Source organism: Scyliorhinus canicula, chromosome 8 (genome assembly GCF_902713615.1).
Source record: "Scyliorhinus canicula chromosome 8, sScyCan1.1, whole genome shotgun sequence".
Classification (NCBI taxonomy): Eukaryota; Metazoa; Chordata; class Chondrichthyes; order Carcharhiniformes; family Scyliorhinidae; genus Scyliorhinus; species Scyliorhinus canicula.
In genome coordinates this window covers 79,611,088-79,632,958 of record NC_052153.1, presented here as the reverse complement: position 1 = coordinate 79,632,958, position 21,871 = coordinate 79,611,088, and the positions used below count along the sequence as shown (strand labels likewise).

Here is a 21,871-nt window from a genome sequence, read left to right as displayed (position 1 = left end):
TCCTCTTGGATTCCCGGATCTTCCGACACCCTGAAATTAGCCACCTCTAGACTCAGCGCCACCCTTCTTTTTAAAACCTTGGACATTGCATCCGCAAACCCCAGCCAAAATCCCCTAAGCTTTGGACATGTCCCAAACATATGGACATGGTTCTCTGGTCTTCCCGCGCATTTTGTGCACCAGTCCTCCACCCCAAAGAATCTGCTCATCCGGGCCACTGTCATGTGAGCTCGGTGAACAACCTTAAATTATATCAGGCTGAGCCTGGCACATGTTGCAGACGCGTTGACTCTACTCAATGCGTCTGCCCATAGACCATCCTCTATCTCACCTCCCAGCTCCTCCTCCCACTTGCGCATCAGCTCCTCGGTCTGCGTCTCCTCTGACCCCATAAGCTCCTTTATAGATGTCCGAGACGCTTCCCTCCCCTACCCACCCCCTGGAAACTACCCTGTCCTGAATCCCCCTCAGCGGTAGGAGCGGGAAGGTTGACACCTCTTCACGAAGGAAGTGTCGCACATGCAGATACCTGAATTCGTTTCCCTCGCAAACCCAAACTTTTCCTCCAAAGCCCTCATGTTCTGAAAGCTCCCCTCTATGAACACATCGCCCATCCTCAATCCCGGCTCTCCGTCATAACCAGAACCCCCCCATCCATACTCCCCGGGGTAAACTGGTGATTATCACAAATTGGGGCCCAGACCGATGCTCCTACTGATACCACATGCCGCCTCCACTGGCCCCAAACTCTCAGGACCGCCACCACTAGAGGGCTGGTGGAGTACCGCGCCGGCGGGAACAGCAGAGGCACAGTTACCAATGCCCCAAAACTGGTGCCCTTACAAGAAGCTGCCTCCATACGTACCCATGCTGATCATGGCTATGTTAGCCACCCAGTAATAATTGCTAAAATTTGGCAGCGCCAGCCCGTCCTCTCCCCGACTCCGCTCAAGCATTACCTTCCTTACCCATGGGGTCTTGCCCGCCCAGACGAAGCCCGTGATCACTCTGTTGACCCGCTTAAAAAAGTACCGCAGAATAAAGATGGGGGAGACACTGAAATACAAATAGGAATCTCGGGGCGACCGTCATTTTCACCGTCTGGACCCTTCCGACCAGAGACAATGGAAGCGCGTCCCATCTCCAAAAATCGTCTTTTATTTGGCCAGATTCAATTTATGCAGTCGGTCCTATTCCCACGCCACTTGGATGCCAGGTACCTAAAACTACCCCATACTGACCTAAATGGCAGCTCTCCCAGACGCCCCTCCTGTCCCCTAGCCTGAACCACAAACATCTCACTCTTTTCCATATTTAGCTAATATCGAAAACCGGCCGAATTCCCCAAAAATCTTCATAATTTCTTCCATCCCCTCTACTGGGTCTGAAACGTACAGAAACAGATCATCCGCATATAGAGAAAACCTGTGCTCTACCCCACCCCCGGACCAGTCCCCTTCCAGCCCCTCGAGTCTCTCAGAGCAATTGCCAACGACTCTATAGCCAGCGCAAAGAACAATGGGGAGAGGGAGCATCCCTATCTCGTCCCCTGGTGCAGTCTAAAATAGTCCGAAGTTGCCCTATTCGTCCGTACGCTTGCCACTGGAGCCTGATACAGTAACCTGACACAGGCAATAAAGCCCCGCCCGAATTCGGCCCGTCCAAGTACTTCCCACAGATAATCCCATTCTACCCGATCAAAAGCCTTTTCTGCATCCATTGCGATCACTACCTTCACCTCCCTATCTTCCGGGGACATCATGATCACATTTAACAGCCTTACATTGGCCACCAACTGCCTACCCTTAACAAACCAAGCCTGGTCCTCCCCAAAAACATCCGGAATGCAATCCTCAAGATTTTGGCCAGCAACTTGGCATCCACGTTCAACAGGGAGATCGGCCTGTTGGACCCACACAGCTCCGGTTTCTTGTCCCGCTTAAGAATCAGCAAAATCGTTGCCTGTGACATAGTCGGGGGCAGCACCCCTCTTTCCCTTGCCTCATTGAACATCCTCAACAACACCAGCCCCAATATCCCAGAGAACATTTTATAACACTCCACTGGGTACCCGTCCGGATCCAGGGCCTTACCCGCCTGCATGGCCTTCAAGCCCTCCACTATATCTTCCAGCCCAATTGGGGCCCCCAGCCCTTCTACCCGCTCCCCGTCCACTGTTGGAAAATTCAGCCCCTCCAAGAAGTGCCTCATCCCCTCCGGCCCCGTCGGGGTGTTCCGGGCTCTGAACTCTTTCAAGAGTGCCATGATTGCTTCCATGCTGCTTCGCAGGTCCGAGATGAAGAGGAGTAGGTCATCCGCATAGAGCGAGATTCTGTGCTCTCTATCTCCTCTCCAGATCCCCTTCCAATTCTTTGCCGCCCTAAGCACGATCAGCAGTGGTTTGATCGCTAGGGCAAACAGCAATGGGGATAATGGGCATCCCTGCCTCGTGCCTCTATGCAGCTGGAAGTAGTTGAGACTGTTGGTATTTGTCCGTACACTCGCTGTGGGAGCATTGTACAGGGTTTCACCCGGTCAGTGAACCCTGTTCCAAGCCTGAACTGCTCCAGTATCTCTAATGAGGCCTTTTCTATGTCCAGGGAGATGATCATGTCTGGTGTTCTCTCCCCAGATGGGGTCATGATCACATTCAGCAGGGGGCTGATATTCAATGTCAACTGTCTACCCTTGACAAAGTCTGACTGGTCTTCTGCTGCCAGCTCTGGTACTCAGTCCTCCAGGCTCTTGGCTAGGATCTTGGTCAGTATTTTCGCGTCTGTGTTTAGCAGTGAAATGGGTCTGTCGGGACTGCGTTCTGTTGGGTCCTTGTCTTTTTTAGGTATCAGCGGGATTAAGGCTTGTGCTAGTGTAGGCGGCAGGGTGCCCCTCACCAGTGAATCTGTGAACATCTCCCGCAGATGCGGGGCCAGTGCCATTGTGAATCTTTTTAGCAGTCAGCGAGAAACCATCTGGTCCCAGCGCTCCCCGCCTGCATGGAACTAATACTCTCCATGACTTCTCCAAGTTCTAGCAGTGCTTCCAGTCGCCATCTCCTATCCTCCACCACGAGTGGCATTTCCAGTCCATCGAGGAACTGCTTCATCCTCAAGTCCCCTGCTCGGGGCTTCGTGGTGTCCAACCCTTGGTCGAAGGTCTTTAATGCCTCGTTGACCTTTTCCGGCTCTGCTACTAAGTTGCCTTTGCTGTCCCTAATCTGGGCTATTTCCCTCGTGGCAGCCTTCTTTCTCAGCTGGTGAGCCAGTAGGCGGCTGGCTTCGTCTCCGTGCTCGCACAGGGCCCCCCGTGCCTGGCTGAGTTGATGCACTGCTTTCCTCATGGTGAGCAGGTCCAAGTCCATCTGTAGCTTTTTCCTTTCCGCCAGGTGCTCTGTGGTCAGGGCCTCGGAGTATCGTCGGTCTACTTCCAGTACCTCTCTTCCCTATTGCACCGTGCTTTATTCATAATTTCTCCTCTGATCACAGCCTTCAGCGCCTCCCAGAACGTGGAGGGTGCGACCTATTCATTCTGGTTTTTGGTAATATACTCATGTATGGCCTGTAATATTTTCTCACAGAAAGCCTTATCAGCCTGGAGGGCAGCGTTGGGCATGGCCTGACTCCAACCTCACGTTCGTGTGGTGTGGAGCGTGGTCGGAGATTACGATCGCAGAATATTCCGCTCTTATTAGCACTGGAAGCACCGATTTCCGCAGTACAAAGAAGTCGATACGTGGAATATACCTTGTGGACTTGGGAGAAGAAGGGAAGGAGAACTCCTTCTTCCCTGGATGGGTGAACTGCCATTGGTCTACTGCCCCCATCTGTTTCATGAATGTGCTGAGTTATTTCGCCATGTTGGAGGGCTTCCTTGTTTTGAGATTCGATCTGTCTGTCAGTGTGTCCTGTACACAGTTATAGTCTCCCACCATGATCAGTAGGTGTGTGTCTATGTCGGGGATTTCCGCCATGGTCTTCTTTATAAATTCCTTGTCGTCCAAGTTGGGAGCATACACGTACACCTACTGCCGGTGTCGGAGGATGCGCCCCTGCACTCTGGGGTTTCTGTTTGTTAGGGGGCCGTCCAAGATGGTCATGGTCGCTGTTCTCCCCATGAGGTTGGGTCCCTGCGCTCCGGGGTTTCCCCTTGTCCAGGGGTCACCCAACATGGATGCCGACTGTGAGTTTGCCATGTGAGTGAGCCTCTGCATTCCGGTGTTTCCCTTTGTTCAGGAACCCTCCAAAAGATGTTGCTTGCAACACCATTTTGTTCCAAGCCGCCACGTGGGGCCTGTTGGAGCCAGCCTGATGCCCTTACTCCTTTCCTACCCGTATTTCCCTTGTGGTGTTTTCGTCGACCTCCCCCCCCCCCCCCCCGGTCCCTCTGTTACCGATGTCTACTAGCCCCTCTTGCGGGAGAAGCCCTGTGGTCTCTCTCCTTCCTGGTGCTAGCTACCCCGCTAGTGTGGTGGCCCTGCCGGGGCTAGTTGTGCATCCTGCCTTCGCCCTTTTTTCTGAGCTTGTCTGCCATCCCCCTCATCCTCTTCTACGCTTTGCTGCCCTCGTTCCTACCTTCCTCTCTTTCCTCCCTCATCCCCAGCATGAGGCAGTATAATCCCGCGCAAAGTGATTGACATGGTGGTTCACAGATGGCAATTCAGAAAGTAGATAATAGACGATAAGAGTCTCTTCCTATGAGCTCTTCATCGCTGCCCCTGCTGCTGTTTCCGTTTTCCGAGATGAACTTTTCCGCATCCAAGAGGCTGTAAAGAAGTGCTCCCTGCTGTGGAACATGGCCGAGAGCTTGGCTGGGAACAGCACCCCAAATTTAACGCCTTTGCCTTATTAAATTCTGCCCGGCACTTGGCTAGGTCAGCTCCAATGTCTTGATGTATCCGAATCCGGTGGCCTTCCTAGTTACAGTTTTCAGTTTTCCTCGCCCAGCGCAGGATTCATCCTGGTCCTGGTACTGGTGCATTTTGGCAATTATCACCCTTGGCTGTTCCCCGGCTTTGAGCTTTGGGCAAAGCAACTGGTGTGCTCTATCGATATCTAGTGAGTTGGGGAATCTATTCCTTGACATCGGTTACCCAGCATTTGGGCCACATAGTCCTTGGGGTTCCTACCTTTGATCCCCTCCGGCAGGCACACGGTCCATTGGTTTTGACGCCTCGACCGGTTCTTCTGGTCGTCGATTTTCCCCTTCAAATTCCCCTGCATCACGACCAGCCTTCCCACCTCTCTCCAGGCCAACAATCTGGTAACCCTGATCTGTTGCAGCTTTTTCCAGTTCTTTGATTGTATTCTCCTGGGCTTCCAGTTGTCTCTCCGCCTTATCTAGGGCCACCTGCATGGTCGGCAGAGCTTCGGCAATTATCCACAGCTCGGATGCCTGATTTTGTGTCTTGATATTCTCTGAATTCTCTTGAGAGAAACATCCTCCAACCATCCCCTGGTGTGTGGGGGGAGGGGCTTCTTGTGTCGCGGGCCGGTCCTTCTCGCCCTGGCGAGTCCCGGGTTTTTCTGCCTCATGCGTCGGCAGGCTCAGTCGTTAGTTTGTCCAGGCTTTTTCCGTTCCTGATTTCCACATGTCCTCTGGAATGACTGCTATTTGGCATTATCCTCTCGTCATCTAGTTGGTAGTGGTGCGGGGATGTTTTTTTATAGTGCCAATGGGCTTTTCCGGGCGAAAAGAGCCTATTTTTCAGGTTCAGGGGAGGAGAGGGACCTGATGTGCGACTTCCCAGCATACCCCCCACCACCGGAAGTCTGCATTCCTTATATTTGTCAATGAATAACACCAATATAAAATAAAAATACATTTTATTGAGTTTGCAGTCTAATTCAGACTCAAAACATGTATCTCCTTCTGCAGTATGATTATTCTGGACTCTGGGGGGTACCCTCAGTCAGTCTTTGGTTTTCCTTCCTGACTTTTAGTAATTTTACCTAAAAAGCTATTATTTCAGGCGGTGTATTAGGCAGTTGCTCTAAAACAGAATGAAATACAGTTATCAAAAACCTTGCAGATATAATCTGGTAGGATGCCTGAATTATCCACCCAGGCATATCTTAAATGTGTAGTTTCTTGGCAATCAAATTAACATATGAAGTAGCTTTTGGATTTTTCTGGTGTCAAGCAGACAATAATTAATGGTTAATGTAAACAGCACTTAGGAGCAGCTTTGATGAATTTTCATCTAAAATTTCACTTCATTACTTATTAGCTAAATAATGAACCCATTAATAGTTCCTTTAAGAGAATAAGAAGTAATAGATGTGTGGTTTAGTGGTCGAAATCTGTGAACATCTCAACTTCAATTTAAACTAGTCTGAGAAAATCCACATTTACAACAAAACACACCTATTATTCCTCACCAAAGTTAATGGTCTCACTAAAATCATGTGCAAACACATCCGTCCAAGTATGATTTTTATCTTTGCAGTGTTAGTTACTTGGATTTTGTATTTAAAGGTAGCACTTTTAAAGGATACCTCCCTCAACCTAAGATCCAGTCAGTGATCCTTTGTTACACTTCCTCTAAGGCAGCTATGTCTTTTCTTGGGTAAGATGACCAAAATTGTGTACAGTCCTCCAGGTATCATCTCATTGAGGTTTGTTTTCTGTACTGCTTTCAGTGTAAAGCTTTATTTGCAAATTGTTAAGAAATATAACTAAGATTTTCACTTTTGCATTTGTTTTTATTATGATATGAAATTGTTTTTGCAACACAAATTAGAAGGTTAGACTAATTTACAGTGCCACAGAAATCAAATGAAGACTACTTTAACTGAGTGTTTCACCCCTCTGGTGCGTAGAATTTGAAATGTTCTTGGAAGTTAATGGAGAGCAGATGAACAACTAAATATTAAATAAACTACCAGCTTTGAAATAGAGTATGCCAATGTATCTAATATTTATTCTGCATTGTTAAATTTTGAGTAGGTTGCTCAAAGATCATCTGCGGAGAAGTAACAGTAAAAAGCAATTATATTCCTGGCATTCCTCCAATCAATTAACAAGAGTTTTTTCTCTGATATTGGGTATGTATACACCAAGGTGCAAGCATTTATTATTCAGGAAATTGATGGTTAGGTGCAGAGTAAAGATTATTCTACTTTGCTCCACCAGTACACCTCAAGCTAGAGGGATGGAGTTTAAGACTAGGGAGGTTATGTTGCAATTGTATAAGGTGTTAGTGCGGCCACACCTGGAGTATTGTGTTCAGTTTTGGTCTCCTTACTTGAGAAAGGACGTACTGGCGCTGGAGGGTGTGCAGAGGAGATTCACTAGGTTAATCCCAGAGCTGAAGGGGTTGGATTATGAGGGGAGGTTGAGTAGACTGGGACTGTACTCGTTGGAATTTAGAAGGATGAGGGGGGATCTTATAGAAACATTTAAAATTATGAAGGGAATAGATAGGATAGATGCGGGCAGGTTGTTTCCACTGGCGGGTGACAGCAGAACTGGGGGACATAGCCTCAAAATAAGGGGAAGTAGATTTAGGACTGAGTTGAGCAGGAACTTCTTCACCCAAAGGGTTGTGAATCTATGGAATTCCTTGCCCAGTGAAGCAGTTGAGGCTCCTTGATTACATGTTTTTAAGGTAAAGATAGATAGTTTTTTGAAGAATAAAGGGATTAAGGGTTATGGTGTTCGGGCCGGAAAGTGGAGCTGAGTCCACAAAAGATCAGCCATGATCTAATTGAATGGCGGAGCAGGCTCGAGGGGCCAGATGGCCTACTCCTGCTCCTAGTTCTTATGTTCTTATGTTCTTATAAGCTCAGCCTCAGATCAGAACCATCTACAGTTAGACATTTTTCCAATTCCTATCCTAACCATCACATCATTTTTCTGATTGTAGTGCCGCTTTAGTGCCCAAGACACAAGTTACTGTATTAAAGCTGCTAAAGCATATGGCTACACTGCATGCAAAAGTAATAAAGTCAGTGAATCATTACGGTGTAGAAGGAGAGCAGTTGGCCCATTGAGTCCTTGCTGACTCTCTATAAAGCAAAAAACTGAATCTGTGATATTGCCAAAAGGCATTTGCTGCATTTTAAATAAGAGGGTGGAGGAGGACTGCGGAAAGGGGGCTGCTTTCTAAATTTTATTCAAGGTCTCGGGTGAAGATTGGGTAAAATGGGTGACGGGGAAGATGCAAGTCCTCCCAGATGTTCTGTCATGTGATTCCAACTGGCCTAAGAGGAGTCCCTTTCTCCTCCTCTCCCCTTACTCTCAGGGTGGGATTAAGAGAGCAAACAGGTGGAAATACTATATTGAAACCATTTCATGAACAATTGTCTCCGTCTGCTGCCGCTGCCTCACAGTGCCCTCCACACAACTCCAAGTCACTAGTTGTATGAATTATGGCAGCTCCTTTCTTTACTCTCTCCCCAGTCTAATTTTGTTCAATATGATTCCTCCTTAATGTGTTGCGATTTGACTGGGGTGGTGGGGGGAAAGTGTAGCCTCAGCGCATTGTGCTTTTTTGCTTGGAATAAAAAGCTTTATCTCACAAACCAGCACTAGCTGATAATTTCCTGAAATACAGAAATTCTGATGACTGGGGCGGCAGGAGTGCACAATTTATTTAGCCCTACTATTCCACAGGTTACACCATTAATTTAAAAGTTTCATTCACGCACCAAAATGGCCAATTATTTACAATTGATACTGTTTAACCCATAATAAAAGAGACTTTAACTAGACATCTTTCAATAAATTCAAAAGAAGCCTTTTTAAAAGAAGCTGCAAGAACTGATGTAAACACAATTGTACTCTAATAGTATAAATATTTACCCCTTTTCAAATGAACCGCCAGAGCGTATGCACGCGTGCACAGGCACACACAAACAAAGGGCCTCTGCAGATATGGGTTTTGGAGGATAGGCTTTAATAACTTAAAGGATACAGTTTGCAGAGTTTCGATGCCGTCAGTCTGGAGCTCCCTCATGTGAAGAGTTGGTCCCAGTGGACGTCTGGAGGTTTTCACCAACAGATCTTCGACATTTGGGAGAATATAGAGGTAGATCAATTCTTCTTCTCTCAGCAGGTTTCCAATTGTAGACAATTTATACTCGGGTGAGGATTCTCCGGCTCCATGTTGATAACAGCACATAGAATTTCAGGCAAGCGTGGGAGAGCATGAGTTAGGGCAGCCTTCCTTTTCCGCCTATTCCCCAATCTGAATTCAAAAACAATAAGTACAACACTTAAAGCTCCTTTGTCAGGTGCTACCGTGGCACATTCTCCCTGTGTCTGCGTGGGTTTCCTCGGAGTGCTTTGTTTTCCTCCCACAAGTCCCGAAAGATGTGCTTGTTGGGTGAATTGGACATTCTGAATTCTCCCTCTGTGTATCCGAACAGGATATCCGGAATGTGGCGACTAGGGACTTTTCACAGTAACTTCATTGCAGTGTTAATGCAAGTCTACTTGTGACAATAATAAAAATTATTATTTCCAGTAAACCACCAGGCCTTTGACTTTAAACCAGTTTTTCCCCCAACAATTAAAATGTAGTTCAAGAGCTGTATTGATCAGCTATATGTAATTTCCGAGACAAGCCAAACGAGCATCGATAGTCCGATGTAAACTTGTGACTTTTAAAAAACATCCAATTGTCCAACTAATGCAATTGCCTTCTAAATTTTAAATGAAAAATACGGATTGTGTTGTTTTCCAGCTCTGTGTTAGTCTTATTATTTGATATTTGTTATTGTAAGGAATAAGAAGATGCTAATTACAAAACGTAACTGATGAGATCTACCATGCGGAACTAGTGAGGTCTTGCGACACTAAAACTTAGTAGAAATTTGAGTTAAACTTCTTGGATGCAAACAAGAATCTTTATTGCCTCTGTTTGATTACAATTAGGAGAAACTTAAATCTATTCTCAATAAAGTCCAGCTAGCAAAAGGACTTGAAAGAGAAGTGACTTATAAACAATTTAACTTTCAAACTAATACAGAAATCGTTTCTTGCTTATGGCAAAACAGCTTGCATTTACTTCAGGAGTTAGAGTGGAAAAGTGAAAATATGAAAAATAGAGATAGCGAATAGTTAGGTCAAAGTATAGGATGATCCCAGAATAAAATGGCCGTACGGACCATTATGTTTATAGGAAATCTTATCTGTCTTGAGCCATCTATCCAGAGAAGTAACTTATGTCGTCCTAATTGGTTTGGGTTGGAATCAAATGTACTTGATTCGACGGTTAGCTGTCAAACCTTAATGTGCAACATAACTTCTGAATATTTCACGTTTGAATATTTGTGTATGTTATGGAATGCGATTCTGTGCTAATATCAAGACTAGTATCATAGTATCAGTAGTATCATAGTTTCAATAGTATCAAGACTATTATCATTTTTGAATATTTGTGTATGTTATGGAATGCGATTCTGTGCTATTATCAAGACTAGTTTCTACTGGTTTTCTGCTGACTTCGCTTTATCCACATTATCAACAATAGTGCCTTCATGTTGCTATGGTGCCTGCTTCGTCCTTGATCTGATAACTGGTACAGCTCATTTCTTAATGTCAAACTGCCTTTGAAAATATGTTTGTTAGAACAATAGCTTTTTCATCTTTGCTTAGAAAAAATGTTGTTTTAATCTCCAATTAGTTTATGTATGTGTCAGGCTTTTTGTGTCTCTGTGGAAGCTGTGTGTTTTATCATGACCTGAGGTTATGAGTGCTGAAATCCTCAATTTAAAATGGGTATTAAAACTGGGGCTTAATATTTACACTAAATAGCCTTCTTTTACCGATCAGATCTATCAGGAAATAGTCGATTCCTATCAGTGACTCAAAACAGCTCCAGCATGTTGCTCACTTCCACTGGGGAGGCTGATCAAGGACTAAAAATTGAAGAAATGGTGATCACTGTCACTAGATTTTAAACCTGTGGAGTCCCATCCATTCCTAGTGAAAATAGTTCACTCTGTAACATGGTCACTAAAATATGCTGGACATTTTCTCTCATGAATAGGACATTCTCTATCAACAAGTTAGTCTCATGTAACTCTAGTTCTTCATTTGAGGTGTCAATGTTGGAATCAAATTCAATACTTACAAATGGATTTTTCAATGCTTTGAAGAATTATGTGCTTTGTGTGATGAGTTGTGAACCAGCAGTAATCATTGATCCTTTTGTGATATTCACACCAAATGGCTGTATGTCATAGATAGTTGATTGCTTTCCAAATGATCATCACGTTTCACAGGTACTTTAGCGTAGCTCTGAATTTCATGCTTCCATCTGTATTTACTTTCATTGTATCCGTAAGTTCTTGATTGCGTACACATGCATTAACTCCATGAGACAGTTCAGGAAACGTATGCGCATAGGATAGGCAACGGTGAGACTGGTTGGAGTTTGTTCCAGAGCTCAAAGGAGGAGATGCTCTGTAATTATGAAGAAAGTGCTTCCATGACTTGTTCTCAGCTGTTGCTGTAGATATCACTATTCAAGTTAAACTTAGACTGATGAGATGAGCTTAGACTGTACATTTAGTAGGGTTTTGTTATTTAGAGACTTGGTATTGTTTGTTAGTGTTAATAAGGGACGTTTTTGGGGTAGGGAGGGAAAGGGGGGAGAAGCGTTTTAATGTTGGCTGGCGATGTCTGAATCCTTTTCTGTCGCGACGTATGATTTGGCTTGGTGGCCATCTTGGTTGGGTCTCCTTACTTTATCTTTCCGGGATTCCATGCTTGGTAATCCTCCTTGGAAATGGCTAAATCTGGTGTGAGAGGCAGTGGGGGACCTCCACTTTGTTTTGTAACTTGGAATATTCGATGTCTGAATGGCCCAGTTGTGGTGAATTGTATACCTAGTAATTCACACTGTGTTGTATTACATGTATTGTGTCCTCGTGGGCTAAGTATACGAGCTGTTGCGCGGCTCTGCCCATAGGGGGAGATGAGGAGTTTTTACTGGACTCCACCTTTGGCTCCGCCCATGGCTCCTCCCACTAACCGGAAGTATAAAGCACTGCAGTCGTAAGCCTGCTCTCAGTTCATCTCGTCGCAGGCAGGCTCAGTTGTAAGACTATTAAAACCACTGTTCACTTCCAATCGCATGTCTTGTGAATTGATGGTCTCATCAATTTAATAGTCTTAGAAAACTTGAAGAAAACTACTATGGAATCAGCCCTCAAACCTGACTGACTAGAACTCGACCCGCAGGCTGCAGAGGCGAAATAAATCTTTCTACACTGGCTCAGATGTTTCAAGGCCTACCTGGCTGAATCAAGCACTTCAGAAACTACGGAGGAGCAGAAACTCAGCCTACTGCACGCAAGGGTGAGCCATCGTACCTCTACACAACTTAACTACTACCTCGTATACGGAGGCTCTGGCCATGCTCGACCGAATGTACGTGCGGCCCATCAACGAGATCTACGTGCGCCACATTTTTACAACCTGCCGCCAGCGCCCGTGGAGTCGCTGGAAGACTTTTTGTGCGATTTAAAACCCCTAGCTCGGGACTGCAATTATCAGGCTGTAACAGCCGCTCAACATATGGAACTCGCTGTCCGTGATGTATACGTGGCAGGGCTCAGGTCCAACTATGTGCGCCAACGGTTGCTTGAGAAAGGGGCCCAGAATTTGGAAGACACTGTAGAGTTAGCTACAACTATGGAGCTCTCGTTCCGCAGCCTCACCTCGTTCCCCGCGGACCAAGTGACCCCATCATGGGCCCCCGATCAGCGACTGCCCCAGGCCTGCGCCGCGCGGCCACCCACCCACTATGCAGCACCAGCGTGCCATTTTTGTGGGCAGCCCCAGCACCCACTGCAGCACTGCCCAGCCCGCAACGCTGTGGTCGCAAAGAACACTATGCCCGGGTATGCCTAGCGAAGAAAACTCCTACTCCAAACTCTCCCGCAGCCCAGAGCACTCGCTTCCCAAGCTCACAGGCCCGCAGGCCCCGTAATGCTGCAGCCTGTATGCCGACTCCGCCCCCACCCGACATGTGCGACTCATGGGGGCCGCCATCTTGGCAACCCTCCTCCACGCGGCCGGCCACGTGCGACTCATGGAGGCCGCCATCTTGGACACCATCTTCCTCGCCATCCGCCACGTGCGATCCACGGGGGCGGCCATCTTGGGCTCCATCCTCTTCAACCTCTGAAACTCATCTCGAAGGCTACGACCTCAGCAGACAGTCGTCATGGGGACACTCCAGTACAGCTGATCGAGCCGCCGACTACCCGCAACTCAGCGCGGTCACGTTGGACCAGTCACGTCCGAAACACCTCCGGAACTCTATGATGACCGTTAAAATCAACGGGTACAGGACACCGTGCCTCTTCGACTCCAGGAGTACCGAGAGCTTCGTACACCCAGAACTGGTAAGACGCTGTTCGCTCCCTATCTTCCCTGCACAGCAAACTCTCTCCCTCGCCTCGGGCTCACGCTCTGTTCACATCCAAGGGCGCACCGTCGCAACCCTAACGATTCAGGGCGCCAGCTACCCGAACTTCCAGCTGTACGTATTCCCCGAACTCTGCGCCCTACTCTTACTGGGACTCGACTTCCAGTCTAACCTCAAAAGCCTCACACTCAGCTTCGGCGGACCCCTACCTCCACTCACTATCTGCAGTCTAGCGATGCTAAAAAACGACCCCCTCCACTGGGGCAGGTGGAACAAAATAGAATGTCAGGAATAGGTTACTGGACAAGCGAGATTAAGCAACAAAAATGTCATGGAACACAAGACGAAGGGAGTGGTAATGATAGCATTAAGGGCTAATGTTTTAGTCCACAGTAAGTGTTAGTAGCAGAATAAAGGTCAGCACTGTCTGAAAGCAAAATTGTAGAATATGTTAGTAGCAGGGAAAGGGGCAGTGCTGTCTGAAACCTAAACACAGGAGTAAGATACAGACTTGCACTTGCGGAAACACAATTCTAAATTTGGACAGAGTTCATGGTCTGGAGTTTTTGTACTCAATATTGGGTCCAGAAAAGGTCCTAATTGGAAGATGAGGTGCTGTTACTGCAGCTTGCATTGACCTTCACTAGGACATTGTAGAGGGGAGCACGTTGTGAACAGTGGATACAATAGACTAAATTGAAAGTAGTGGAAGTACTGCTTCACTTGGGAGGAGTATTTAGTCGCTAGATTTGTACTGGCATGGAAAGTGGTGTGCAGTAAATTGCTTTATCGCTGTCGAGTTGCAGCATAAACATGCCATAGGATGCAATGCAATACTTCCACCTCTGAAATACAATTCCACCAAGTTTATTCAGGGAATAGAGTTGAAAGTAAGACATATTCAAAGGACCATACCCTTCTGCAGTTTTACAATACTGCCAAATTAAAATATACTTGTACAGTATCACAATGGTGGAGAAACTACAGTGCCATTGTTACAGGCTAGTGTTACACCTCCTGCGAGTGCATGGAAGTTGTGTTGGAGCAGACATGTTCTTCCTGAGCATGTTGTTCCAATCTCTCTCACTCTCTCTCTCTCTCTCTCACTTTCTGACTGTCGTCTTGTCTTGTCTTAACACGTGACTGACTAATGCCAGTGATACATCATCTACACCATTCATTAGCACATCCCATCTGTTAATCCTTTGTACTGCACCGCCCTCCAAGAATACTATCTACATTTTAACAACCATATGAAGCTATTTCTTTAGCTATTTGCATAGTATTTCTGTAACTCCCTTTTTACAACTACAGCTTCTACCCAATTCCAGTTCCTGCTCTTGCCCCTCCCCACGTCACAGTCCTGAAGGATTCAGTCTCCCACAGTATTCTCGGCTCTTAGCGAAGACATCTTGGAGACATGAGTGACTTCTTCTTTGCTGTGGAGAACATCATCAACAGAATGGGAAAGTAATTTGGCAGTACTGCTGATAAGCAGAGATTAGCTTTCAGGAGAACTGAACTGCATGGGCAATGAGTCTTATTCAACAGAAGACTGATCCAAGAGAGAATACTGAAAAGCATCAACCGTTGGACTCTGGGACTTAAAGAGAGAATTTAGGATTGTGAGGAACTTGTTGCTCCCTTGATGCACACCGGGAAAGACTTTCAGAAGAGGAACAATTTTGAACTCCAGGCATCTTATTCACTACTGTATGGAAGACTGAAATGGTATTGATAATCTTTATTGTCGCAAGTAGGCTTACATTAACACTGCAGTGAAGTTACTGTGGAAATCTCCTGGTTGCCACACTCCGGTGCCTGTTTGGATACACAGAGGGAGAATTCAGAATGCCCAAATTACCTAACAGCACATCTTTCGGCATTTGTGGGAGGAAACGGAGCACCCGGAGGAATCCCTCGTAGACACTGGGAGAACGAGCAGACTCCACACAGACAGTGACCCAAGCCGAGAATCGAACCTGGGACCCTGGCACTGTGAAGCAGCAGTGCTAGGAACTGTGCTACCGTGCTGCCCTAATGAGAAGCATTTGATGTTTCTGCCCGGTTACGAACAGGGGACCTTTCACCACTACACTACAGAAACAGCTGAAGATTTGAGATTTCAATTAATGCAAACTACGAAGAATAAAAACAACAAAATTCATGTGAACCAGAAAAAGAAGAGATGATTCCCTGATACTTTCTGTAGGCGATGTGAAGAGAGCCACATTTCTCTCTGAGACTAGTCCACTCTGGGCAATGGAAAGATTTTGATTTGATTTATTGTCACATGTACCGAAGTACAGTGAAAAGTATTTTTCTGTGGCCGAGGAACGTACATAGTACGTACATAGTAGGCACAAGAATAATCAACAGGGAACATTGACAAAAATGGAACATCGACAAAACAGTGATTGGTTACAGTTGCTGTAAGAGTTGCTAAGGATATGGAGACAAGACAGCACCTTCTTCTGTTATGGGCCAGATTTCCTGTAGACAATTAATTATGAGACAAGATTGCTTTACAGTACGCTGCAGCTTCAGAAGTGCTGAAGATTCTGCCATTGCCTCTGTGTTGACACACAGCTCCAGAGAGAAAGAAGACTTTCAGCTGGGATTGAATTACGAGGTCACTTGGCTTTCACCCCTGGAATACGGTACCACCTCTTTGGCAGTATGGTGCTCTGTGGACTCTAACATAGAGCCAGGTAAGCCATTCTCTCTGGAAGATGGTCTAAGACTGGGATTTCCAAAAGTACACTGGATCAGGTTGAACTACATGTCTCATTATGAGTGCAAATTTAATTAGGAATATCTACATATTAAATTGTCATATCTTGGTGGACAACAAAAGATACAGTTTCAAGTTGTCAGAGGAGAGCTTCAGGTGAAACAGAGAACATTCACAAAAATTGTGCAAAGGGACATCATTACTATAATTACCTTTTGTATCATGTCAGAAGCATAGAGATGAGGATCTGTGATTTTCATGGTATTCTCTGGATTAAGCCACAGAACCTCAGCTCCAATATGAAAGCAAAAGACACTAAGTGCTAAAAACATTCCAAGGTCCTGTTTTTGAATTATTGTCATTTGACCTAAAATAAGGACATTGAAGCATTTGTCCTTCTGTTTCAAGGATGACTACCCTCCTTGCTGAATCTGCAGCAGCTGAACTTCTAAAGTGTCCTAAATGAAGGAGAAGCTTTGCACACATTCCCTCCAGCTACTTTAGGACACACATCTGGTCACTGCTTATATTTAATAAATGTTCTCATGCTGGCACAAAGTTTGCCACAACAAAATCTCCCTTCCGCTTGAATAGTTTTAAGAATTCTTGCATTGCTAACTTTGATCAAGAAGTTGTGAAATAAAAATTATTACTTTTTAATTAAAAGTTTCCAGAATACAGAAAGATACGAAAGGACAGAGTAGAATGTAGCTCTATTTGGTAAGGAGGATTTAATTGTTACCGAGAGAGATGATACTTGTCTGCAGGGAAAAGATGAAGCAATTTAGTTGCATTGGTCAAATAGCTGGCCCTAGTTGGATCATCCACCTGCACATCAGGGGGTGATCAGGGCAAGATATTTTGTTCAGACATGAAGAGGGTTGCATTGTGTGATAGTGTATGTACAATGGCGAATCTTAATTACTTAATTTATTAGATAGAGAGAGCAAGTATTGAAGGGGGCAGAGCTGATATTGTTGAATAATGTTTTTGGAAAAGCATGCTGGAGAGAATACTAAGGGAAATAGGTTACTAGACTTCATCTGAGCAAAGATCTGGAAGTGGAGTTAAAACTCCATGTTGGAGAATACTCTGGTGATAGCAATCATAGCATTATCAAATTTAACTTGACTAGCGAAATCACTGCTGCAGATAAATTAATTGTTAGGGCTAGATTTCAGGAGGGCTTGAATAAGGTGCACTGAGAAAGTAGTATTGTCCACCTGAATTTCCCCCGAAAAAAACATTTGATAAAATGCTCACTTAATGCTGTTTCAGTTTAATATCGTTAATAAAGTAGTGTCAGTATATCGATTTAACATTGACTGTTTCACTTTGAAGGTTTTGCCACAGACTTGCTTTTCTTCGGCTTGCCCATTCACACACACTTTCTTGCAGCTCTTACACTGTCACACTCAGTTCCTCTCTTCCCACTGCCCCCCTTTGTTGCCTTTGCCTCCTGACGTTTGCTCTCCAACTTGCCGGTACCGTGACTTTGTTTTCCATCCTACCTCTATCGAGCCATGCTCTCCGTCCTGCCTGTACTGCAGCGTGCTCTCTGTCCTGCCACCACCTGATGTTGCTCTCCACACTGCCTCCTCCACAATGCTCTCTGACCCTACCTCCACTGCAACAGAGTGTGCCAGCACTGCAATGCTGCTCTCTATCCTGCCTCCACAGTACGCTGCTCTCTGTCCTGCCTCCACAGTACGCTGCTCTCTATCTTGCCTCCAAAGCTACACGGCTCCCCATCCAACCTCCACAGTACGCTGCTCTCCGTCCTGTCTCCACAGCTACGCCACTCTCCATCCTGCCTCCACAGTACGCTGCTCTCCATCTTGCCTCCAAAGCTACACGGCTCTCCATCCTACCTCCACAGCTATGCTGCTCTCCGTCCTGTCTCCACAGCTACGCCACTCTCCATCCTGCCTCCACAGTACGCTTCTCTCCGTCCTCCCTCCACAGCTACGTTGCTCTGCACGCTGCTCTCTGTCCTGCCTCCACAGCTATGCCACTCTCCATCCTACCTCCACAGCTACGCTGCTCTCCGTTCTGCCTCTACAGCTACACCGCTCTCCATCCTGCCTCCAGTGATGCCGCTCTCCGTACTCCTCACACTGCTCTCTGTCCTATCGCCACAGCTAAGCTGCTCTCCGTCGTGCCTCCACAGCTATGCTGCTCTCCGTCCTGCCTCCACAGCTAAGCTGCTCTCCATCCCGCCTCCACAGCTACGCTGCTCTCCGTCCTGCCTCCACAGCTACGCTGCTCTCCGTCCTGCCTCCACAGCTAAGCTGCTCCCCATCCCGCCTCCACAACTATGCTGCTCTCCGTCCTGCCTCCACAGCTACGCTGCTCTCCGTCCTGCCTCCACAACTACGCTGCTCTCCGTCCTGCCTCTACAGCTACGCTGCTCTCCGTCCTGCCTCCACAGCTACGCTGCTCTCCGTCCTGCCTCTACAGCTACGCTGCTCTCCGTCCTGCCTCCATAGCTACGCTGCTCTCCGTCCTGCCTCCACAGCTACGCTGCTCTCCGTCCTGCCTCCATAGCTACGCTGCTCTCCGTCCTGCCTCCACAGCTACGCTGCTCTCCGTCCTGCCTCTACAGCTACGCTGCTCTCCGTCCTGCCTCCATAGCTACGCTGCTCTCCGTCCTGCCTCCACAGCTACGCTGCTCTCCGTCCTGCCTCCACAGCTACGCTGCTCTCCGTCCTGCCTCCACAGCTACGCTGCTCTCCGTCCTGTCTCCACAGCCAAGCTGCTCTCCGTCCTGCCTCCACAGCTACGCTGCTCTCCGTCCTGCCTCCACAGCTACGCTGCTCTCCGTCCTGCCTCCACAGCTACGCTGCTCTCCGATCTGCCTCCACAGCTACGCTACTCTCCGTCCTGCCTCCACAGCTACGCTGCTCTCCGTCCTGCCTCCACAGCTACGCTGCTCTCCGATCTGCCTCCACAGCTACGCTACTCTCCGTCCTGCCTCCACAGCTACGCTACTCTCCGTCCTGCCTCCACAGCTACGCTGCTCTCCGATCTGCCTCCACAGCTACGCTACTCTCCGTCCTGCCTCCACAACTATGCTGCTCTCCGTCCTGTCTCCATAGCTACGTCACTCTCTGTTCTGCCTCCATCACAATGTCACAATTTGATTTGCAATTTTATCATTCAAATGATCAGAACGTATTTGTTAATGGTGGGCAACCCTGCATTGAAGTAGTTGCTGATGGATTTCCATAAGTCATAGGAGCAGAGTTAGGCCACTCGGCCCATCGAGTCTGCTCCACCATTCAATCATGGCTTTTCTCTATCTCTAGCAATTCTTTTTATGATGGCATTAGTAGTACAATTCATAGATTTGCTGATGTTACAAATATGAGTTAGGACTACACATGAAATAAATAGATTGTAGATTAATTCAGATAAATTAGGGACTGTATGGCACATGCCTCAATGTTGATAAATGCTGTGTGATACATTTGGGTCATTCATTTCAGGCATGTGTATACAATATGAGGTTAGCCTCTAAAGAGTAAGAGTGGGATTGCTATTGTTAGTTCAAGCCAGAAGTTCCAAAATAAACTCTGGCATCTGCTATTGTCCTCTAGAACAAGGAGCCTTTCGCGAACAAGGAGACTTTGGCACAAATTACAAAGGTTAAAATTTTTATTATGGGGATTTGAATTTCATTAGTATTCATTGACCTACTGATTAATCATCCAGTGTAGAGGATAGGCCAACTAAATTATATATTGGTAATGCTAAAATGGTGAATATCAAAGCAAGAATATGGAGTTTCAAATTTGATAGGGCTTCTGAGCTTGATGACATTCATCCAAGAGTGCTCAAAATGGGGGAATGTTTCAGATAAGTCCCAGTATATATTTTAAAACTCATTGGAGAATGGATTGTTCTCATAAATTGGAAGGAGACTTTCAAGAGGACAGCAAGTCAGAAGCAGGAAGCTACACCTACCAGCCTTGCAAATGCCATGGTTACTAGAGGAGGTTGGAGGCTGAGTATTCTGCAGCAAGCGACTCACTTCACATCCCAAAACCTCTCCCAACACCTATAGATACAAATCAGGAGTGTAATATGTAAGGGTTCTTCCTATTTATTTCCTTCGTTCTCTTTTAATTTTTTAAATTATTTTTGGTCTGTGCACCCATATTCAGAATGTACCTATAAGCGGAGCACTCAAGCTGAAGCCCCCTGCTTGTCAGAACATAGTGTTCCTAGGTTTTGTATTTTGGAGAGGAGAAACCGACTCGTTGGCGCTGAGGGAATCTTAGGAACCAGCTTTGGAGGAAGTTGGTTCAAGTGGTTGGCTGGCAACCTGTGGGTTGGTCAGGGACAGTGTTCTGCCTGACGACAGTCAGTGATTGGTTCCTGCGTGATACCTTGTGAGAGAACTGGGCAGACGTTTAGACCTTGGAAGTGAAAAGGACCGTCTCCCTCTCTGAGAAAGTAGATAACTTTGCCAGAGAGAACCATCTCCAGCCTAGAAGGAAGAAGTAATGACATAAAAACTTTAACTCCAGAAAGACATTAACTGGAAGCCATTCTAGTGCATCTAAGATCATTTATCCGTATATTTTTATTAATATTTTCCTTACCTCTTAATCACTTTTTCCCCTTCTGTGTTGCTTGTGTGTATGTGTATAGAGAGAGATAGAGTTTGAAAGGGGGGTGTTGGGAAAAGGGTATTAGATAGTCAATTACATTTTTCTGTCAGTTTAATTAAAGCACTGTACATAATAAAAGGTTACTTGTGTTAGGTTGCAAATCTGGTGACTGCAGTTTATTGAGCATAGCCAAGAACCTCAGGTATTTTAAAATAACATCTAATTTCACTTGTGTTGCAACTCTGGGTCAAGTGGGGCTGGAAAGGACCGCGCACTAACCCAGGGTGTCCTGACAGTAATACTTTTCACTTAGCTGCATGGGTGCACCTGCAGCAATACTCAAAAATCCTGACATCATCCAGGACGTAGTAGTTCACTTGATCGGCAGTCACATCATTCACTTTACCACTGGAGCACCGCGGGTGCAGTGTCACTATTGAGATACACTGCAGCAACTTGCTGAGGTTTCTTTGATTGCACTTTCCTAATCTGCAACCGTTGATACATAGAAGGACAAGGTAAGCAGGTTCATTGGAACACCACCACCTCTTAAGTTCCCCTCCAACTCATACACCATTCTGATTTGGGAAAATATTGCCATTCCATCGGTGTCCTGAAACACTGCCTAACAATAACACCTTCACCATGTGGATTTCAGTGGCATAAACAGATGGCTCGGACAGCGACATCAAATTCTACAAGTTGCCTTTAAGTAGAACTGTTAGCTTAACTTCAATTGTTGGAAAGTTGCTGGAAGGGATCGTTAGAAATACTGTGGATGACGCCTGGAATTGTGACTCGCAACATGACTTCTAGTAAAGAAAATCAAGTCTCCAACATGGCTTCTCGTAAAGAAAATCAAGTCTCAAGGTGACAAATAGGTTAATAGATGAAGGTACTTGGGCACTCAGAAAGCTTTTGACAAGGGCAGTACAATTAGGATACTTTATAGGACAGAGTCCTGTGGGATAGAAGAGCGTGATCCTGTATTGGATAGGGATTGGTTTGTTCGTGCAGGCAGAGGGAATTAATTGATGCTATTAATAGAAGTGAAAGCTGGTTACCACTGGGGTTCTGCAGTTGGAACTGCTGCTTTTCATACTGTATATTAATCATTTAGCTGATGATGCCTTGTGTTACTGT

General features: G+C 46.2%; 1 protein-coding gene across 6 annotated transcripts in view; it reads left to right on the top strand.

Annotated features, from left to right (window-relative positions):
• Positions 1-21,871, top strand: part of LOC119970344 (aminopeptidase O (putative)) — a 335,542-nt gene that overhangs the window by 186,397 nt on the left and 127,274 nt on the right. The gene's annotated exons all lie outside the window — the stretch shown is intronic.